Below are 7,687 nucleotides of genomic sequence, written 5' to 3' on the forward strand. Positions count from 1 at the left end.
TCTCTCTCTCTCTCTCTCTCCCTCTCTCTCTCTCCCCCTCCCTCCTTCCCTCCTCTCTGTCCTCTTTCTCTCTGTCTCTCCCTTATGTCTTTCTATTTACCCCTCCATCTCTCTAACTGTGTATCAATCAGGCATTTCTTAAAGTCCACTACGTGCATGGAACTGTTTAGGCACCGGAATCACAAAGACAAAAATCAAACAGTCCCGCCTTCAAGGAGATTACATTGGATGTATGAAGACATCGTGTGCATGATACATTCCCAATGAGCCTTTCGTTACCAGACCTGAGGGTTCCTTCTCAATGCTGGTGCCCTTGGCCTCTCTGCAGCATCGGATGTAGTTAATCACTTTCCCTCCTGCGTACTCTCTGCTCTCTAGGTTTTCACGGCCCTGCTGTGTCCTGGTCCCTCTCCCACCCCTCCAAACTGCTAGTTCTCAGTTTCCTTTGTTGCCTCTTCACATCCTGCCCTCTAATCATGCCTCTCCCCCATGACCTCTTTTCCCTCTATACTGTCTCCCTTGGTGATCTCATCAGTTCACATGGGTGCAATAATCATCTCTTTGTAGATCTATATATATCCGGTCCCAGACTGTCTCCTGATCTACTGTCATAAATGCTCCTTTTGGGCATCTTGAATTGGATATTCCATGGGTGTCTCAAACTCAACGCACCCCAAACAGAACTTAGTATCCTCCTCCTTCAAACTCTATCTTCCTCTAAATTTTACCTATTATTGCCAAGGGTAACCAGCCCCCAAGTTCTTAACCTCAGTTTTATCCTCCTGCCTCCCCCCTCTCTAATTCATTCTCTACTCATTTACTAAATTCTAGGTCTGACTTTGTGCCAACGTCCTCCCCCTCTCCCCAATCCAGGGGTTCTCTATTACCTCCAGGATAAAATGTAAAATCCTTTAGTTAGCATTTAAAGCTCTTCACAACCTAGCCCCTTCCTACTTTTCCAGTCCTCTAAAGATTTACTCCTATCCATATACTTTCTGATCCAGCAACATTGACTTGGAGTTCCTCCAACATGAGCCTCCATCTCTGTGGTTGTCTTCCATGCCAGAGATGTTCTGCCCCCCTTCCCTCTGCCTTTTCATCTCCCACACTTCTTTCAAGATTCAGCTCAAATCTCAATTTCTGCAGGAGGCCTTTCCCTCCCAGATTGCCTTCTATCCACTCTGTATATGTCTTGTATGCACCCAGTCATAATTTACAAGTTGTCTCTCCCATTAGAGTGTAAACTTTCTGAGGGCAGACTGTTCGTTGTCTTTCTTTATACCCCCAGACTTAGCATAGTGCTTGTCACATGATAAGCAAAGTATAATCTACAAGTATGTATTAAATGCCTAATGTGCCAGGTATGAGCAACCACTGTAAACTCAGAGTATGCTACATTCTGGGAATAAAATGACCAAAATAAAAGTCTTTGTCATCAAGGTGATAACAATCTATCTGGGGAGACAACATATTCATATATAAATCTCTTTCTGTATGTTTCTATCACTTCATCTTCTGTATCTGTGTATGTTTATATCTGTTTATCTTCTGTCTCTCTGTCTCTCTGTTAATTTCTCATTCTAAAGACAGAATTGCTATATTTTCCCAAAATACAGGGATGGATATGTGTATTTACTAAGCTGTAAATTAGACTAAGGCAGGATTAAGTCATGGGTCACAAACTAACCTTTGATCTTTGATAGAATCTGTAATAGGACCATTTAAAGCTGGAAGGTACCTTGGAGATTACTTAGCCCAACTTCCTAATCTTTATTTAGTCAGAAAAGCTGGGTTGACTTTCATCCTACAATTCCCAGGAGAATCTTAAGAAGCAGCGAGAGGAAATGATCCCTGGAATATGATGATGTTTCATAGAATTGCATCGGGGCACAGATATCCAGTGTTTGCATATAACCCTAGCAAGGGAAGACCAGAGTTAAAAGAATTGAGGTGTATCCACTTGAATCCTTGCTGAACTGTTGTAAACCAACATAGGTTTAAAAACAGTAAGATAATGTGATATTTTAGGAATAACTGATATAAATACATGCTTTATACACATATGTAAGCATATATAAATATGTAAACCACTCCATATACTAACATAGCTTATAGACTAGACCTGTGATTTCATCGATAACTTCAAAATGAGGAAATTTGAGGAAATGTCCTCCGCTGACCCAAACTGGAACCTTTTCTGCAATTTAAAATGTTAGAGAGATGCCTAGAGCGTGAAGAAATTGTAATTTTCCCAGGGGTTACATAGCCATCATGTCAGAGGTGGAATTTGAACTCAGATCCTCCTGGTTCTGAGGCCAACACTCTTTTTACTGTGTAAATAGCTCATATAGATGTATTTATGTTTCCACATGGTATACAAATATACACATATGTATATACACACACCTATCATCTATTGCGCACACACACACACACATATATAAATGTATATATCTATATATGTAAAACTGTAACACTAATCTTAAGTGGGCATTTTTATAGTTTTATTACCCTGAACCATAATAAGTAGATACATTTTTTTCCTGTAACATCTGCATTTTTATTTGAACTGGTCTCAAATCAGTGTACAGGTAAAGCTCCTTCCCTCCCCCATGCACTGGTACCAGTTTCATTGAACTCCTGCTGAGATTATAAAAAGACTTCATTCACATCCATGTTGGGGGGCAGGGAGAGAGAGGAGGAGGCCATTATGGTTCTGACAATTTTTTTAAGAGAAAAAAATTTAAGGTGAATGAGATAAAATATTTTTGGTTTTTTAGATAATTGTAAGATTTACATGTGAGCAATCCTACTACCTTCTTCCCCTTTTTAGAGCAGGGCAGGCTTCATGGAGGCAAGTAACTCTCTGAACTAATGCATTATATAATCAATGACTATTATACACATACACACAATATACAATTGTATATATGTATATATATATACACACACAATAAATGACATTATACAATAAATGACTTACATATACACTACATATTCAATTGTATATGTATATACACATATACACACATATATGTATACATACACACATGAAATGACATATAGAAAATGACAATAAATAACTTAAAAATGGACAGAGTCCTGAAGATACACTGAAGAACTCTGGGTATTTAACCTGCTCATCACTTTTACCATTCCAGTTTTTGACCCTTGAGTTAAGCACACACAAAACCATGGCAATCTTATTTTGAGTAATTATCATGTCGTATCCTTTGACTAAAAAAAAGTCCATTTAAAAGCGTTTGGTGGACTATGGAGAGCCCAGATTCCCCATATTCCTGCTTGCTCCTCCACATCTGCTGGAAGATGAACAGAGAGGCCAGGACAGAACCTCTGGCCCAGACAGAGGACTTGTTCTCATGTAGGGGCAATCAATGATCTTGACTTTGTGCTAGGGCTCTAATCTCCTGCATTCTGCAACTTTGATACATGGTGGTACCACCGGACAAATCAGAATGCAAATCCTTATGGATGTCAATATCACACTTCACAATTGAGTAGAAGGGGATTTTATGGACACCATAGAATCCCATAGTTGGAAAAGAGTGTCTAGGTGCTGGAACCATTCACTGCCAGTACAGAAAATGTGACCATCAAGAAGCTTGCAGAGCTTTTCCAGAGAAGAGCCAGACATTGCAGGGGCCATTTAGGCTCAAAAGCAGTGTGAGGTAAATAGCTTTTATTTGATATCGCATAGTCTCTCTCTCTCTCTCTCTCTCTCTCTCTCTCTCTCTCTCTCTCTCTCAGCTTGGAGGATGAAGTGGTGCCTCTGTCCATTGGCATCTTCAGGAGGTATGACCTCTGTCATGTCATAGCCAGCTAGATCCAGATAATAAAGGATGGCAGAGGAAGAGTCATAACCTTCATAGTTGGGTGCAGTGTGGTTCATACCATCACTGGAGTCCATCACAGTACAAGTGCTATGATCAGAGGCACACAAAGTCTAGATGATAACATACATGGTTGGGGTGTTGAAATCCCAGGACACGATTAATGTTTTCTTTTCTCCGCTTGCTTTGGAATTCAAGGGAGCATCTGTGAGTAACAAAGGGAGATCACAGGAGCCACATGGAGCTCACCGTAGAAAGTATGGTGCCAGACCTCTGTGTTGTCTATCTTGTGAAAACACCACGTTCATTGGGGGTAGTTCGAGGTCAGAATACCTCTCTTGCTCTGGGCCTCATCCTCCACACGGCAGTTCTTCTGGATACCCCCATCACACCTTGGTGTCTGGGACTCCCGACAATAAAAGGAAAGACAGTCCAAAGGGCATGGTCTCCTGAAAGCCAGCTTTGCACACTCCATTACCATTGTCAACAATGACAGGCAGCAATATCACCATCCATGGTGAACTTTGAAGTGGCAAGTTTAAAGGAAGGCAGAACTGCATCTGGAGACAAGAAAGGAGGTCTTACAAGCTAGGTAGAAAGTCAACAAATGCATTTTAAGGTGAGCAAACTGAATTTTGTTCCAAGTCACTGCTCCCTACTAACACAGATCTGCAGCTTTCCCATAATGCTTAGAGACTTGTCTGGCACACACAATGCCTATGGCCATGTAACTGGTATGTGTCAGAAGCAGGACTTGAGTGTGGGACTTTCTGCTTCCAAGGTTGGCCTTGGAGGTTGCATGGCACCATGCCATTGCATGCTATGGCATCTCTGCCAATGTTAGTTCTCAGTGTGGCATACTACTGTTATGAGAAAAAAAAATAACAAACAATAACATCAGGTATGGTAAAGCCACTTTAAATTTGTGTCTTCCATTCCCCTTCCTCTTTGGTCTAAGCCTTTGATTTCATCAGGGTGGGAGTACTTATATCTCATCTGAATTCTTATGTTCTTAGGGACCTGATGTTTCTGACTCATGGGGACCTCAGCAGGCAGGGATGGCTAAGTTGTTCACCTCTTCTATCTCAAGATAACTCACCATCCCTTATTTTGGAAAATTTGTCTTCTATTCTGAAATTCAAACAGGTTAAATCCTTTACCTATGCAAGGACTGCATAGAACAACTTTCAGTTGCACCCTCCCACCCCCTTGCCACAGCATCTCCTAGTGGTCTAGGCTTTTGGAATCATCTCCCCTTTGTTATTAGATTCCAGGCTGCCCTTTAGTTGTAAGAACCTCCCTGCTAACCCTTAGGGTAGCTCTATTTAGGGGTTCCTAATAGGCTTCTGGGCAGGGCAGGGGAGGAGGGGGGAAGTAGTATCCTAACTCATTGACCTAACCAACTAAATTGAGTGAAATAAAGAATAAAATTTAATAGACAATGTAAAATAGATTGACATTCTGAAACAATTTCTCAAAATTTACATAACCTTTCATTTGAAATTCAGTCTTCAATTAATCAATAAATCAATAAACATTTATTAGACATCTAGTATGCACCAGGCACTGTGCTAAGTGCTGCGGTTACAAAAAGAAGCAAATGACAGCCCTTGCCCTCAAGGAGCTTACAATCTAATGGGGAGTATATACAAACAAACAAGTATATACAAAGCTATATATAGGACCAATAGGAGCTAGTGAACAGAAGGCAGGCACTGGCATTAAAAAGATTTGGGGAAGGCATCCTTTAGAAGCCTTGATGTAACTTGTTGTGTGATAATATTTTGACACTTTGTATGCTTTTTCTTTTTGCACCATTTTAATACCATCTTTTAGTAACTATAGTGAGACTCAGTCTAAGAAAGATATTAGTTAAATCTCTCCCTTGTCAAATCGATTGTTCTACTCAGTCTTGCAGATAGGGTCTTGGCTCATAGACTTGGGTGTGTACACTCATGGTATGTGAAAGTTCATGGGATCATAGGCTCATAGATTGAAAGCTGGAAGGGGCCTTTGAGGTCATCTGGTCCAAGCTCCTCATTTGACAGAGGAGATAGCTAAGGCCAGAGGAGAAGTGACCAGTCCAAAGCTACACAGGTAGTAACCCCAAATGGCAGGATTTGAGTTGGAAAAGCCCTTAGAAATAATTTAATACACTGTTTCCTAAACCAAGTGCCATGTAAATAGGAGGTTTTCTGAGAAAATGTCCATGGTGTAGATATTAATTTTAATATTTAGGTCAGGGCACTTCCCCTGCTGATGCAGACAGATTCCTCTCTGCCTCTGTGAGCTGCTGTGGTCCAAAGAATTCATCTGCCTACTGACTTTGCAGGCTTCCTTCACATCCCAACTAAAATCTCACCTTCTCCAGGAAGCCTTCCTTTTTAAATTATTTCCTATTTATCCTGTACATAGCATGTTTATACGTAGTTGTTTGCTTATTTTCTCTCCTGTTAGGCTGTGAGCTCCTTGAGAACAGGGACTGTCTTTTGCCTCTCTTTGTATCCCTTATGCTTGGCATAGTGCTTGGTTCATGGTAGGAACTTGGTAAAGACTGATTGCTTGATTGTGGCCAAGTTGGTGATGAACCTCTCTGAACTTAGCTAGTCTGGTTTTTGGATGATGGACATATGGTATACCAAAGGTGTCAAACGTGCTGTCTTGAACCAGAGCAAAATGTGATTGGGAAATATTTAACAAAATAAATAAAAATACAGTGCAAAACAGATAATGTTCATATGTGGTTTTTTAAGTCTGTATGCTCCCACAGGTATCCTTAAGTATAATTTAGTGGCCCCTCTTTTGATTTGAGTTTGACACCACAGTGGTATGCCACCATCATATTTCAGGCCTTTCCAGCATTGTAGGTAGGATTGGGTCTATTAACAGTTGTTCTCTGCCTCTGAGAGGCATTAAAGTAGGACTTTAGTAGTGTGGTATTTACTCCTCTAAGGTAGTAAACATGAAATTGTACACACACACACACACACACACACACACACACACACACACCCCTTCCCATAGATATTATAAAATAGATTCAATTTTCTCTGTTTTATTCCAAAATATCCATGGCCTCTCTCTACCTCTTTTATCTGAGACTGTTTCCATCACCCTCACTCTGGTCAACATTTATATATTAGGTAAATATATTTCAAGGAATATTAACTTGGGAACAGTAATCTTATAAAACACTCCCTGACTGCCCCTTCATTCCATTTTACAGATAAACAAACTGAGGCCCAGAGAATTTGAATGATTTTTCTGGGGTCGTAGATCTTAATTACTGGTAGAACCAGGACTTAGGTATGAGCTCTCCATGTTCTCAGTCTACATACTTGCCTATAGACACTTGTTACTACATAATATCTATTTGTCAGTCAACAAAAATAGGTTGAAGCACAATTTCTGAACAATGTCCTAGCCAAAAAACAAGCAAACAAACAAATAGATCATCTGTGACCTTTGGTCCAGAGCATCTTTTTATTTACAGCTAAACCAACACCCACAGGAAGGAATCATTTTGTAATGGGGAGCTGTCCATTTCAAGTCTGTAACTAGCTCCATGCCCTGACCCGGTAAAACAGCCTTTCAATCTTTTTGGAGAGAGAAACCAAGAAGAATTTTCTTATTTAGTAACAGGGCTTGGAGGACTCAATCCCAAGCGTACTCAGTGACAACTCAACCAATGAAATTGAAGAAGTTGGAGACAAAACACAGAGAACATTGTCCTAAACCTAGGCTTAGGTATATGCAGAATACTAAGACTACTGTATATATACACACACACTATCTATCTATCTATCTATCTATCTATCTATCTATCTATCTATCTA

The sequence above is a fragment of the Vombatus ursinus genome, unplaced genomic scaffold (genome assembly GCF_900497805.2).
Source record: "Vombatus ursinus unplaced genomic scaffold, bare-nosed wombat genome assembly UNPS02014847.1, whole genome shotgun sequence".
Lineage (NCBI taxonomy): Eukaryota > Metazoa > Chordata > Mammalia > Diprotodontia > Vombatidae > Vombatus > Vombatus ursinus.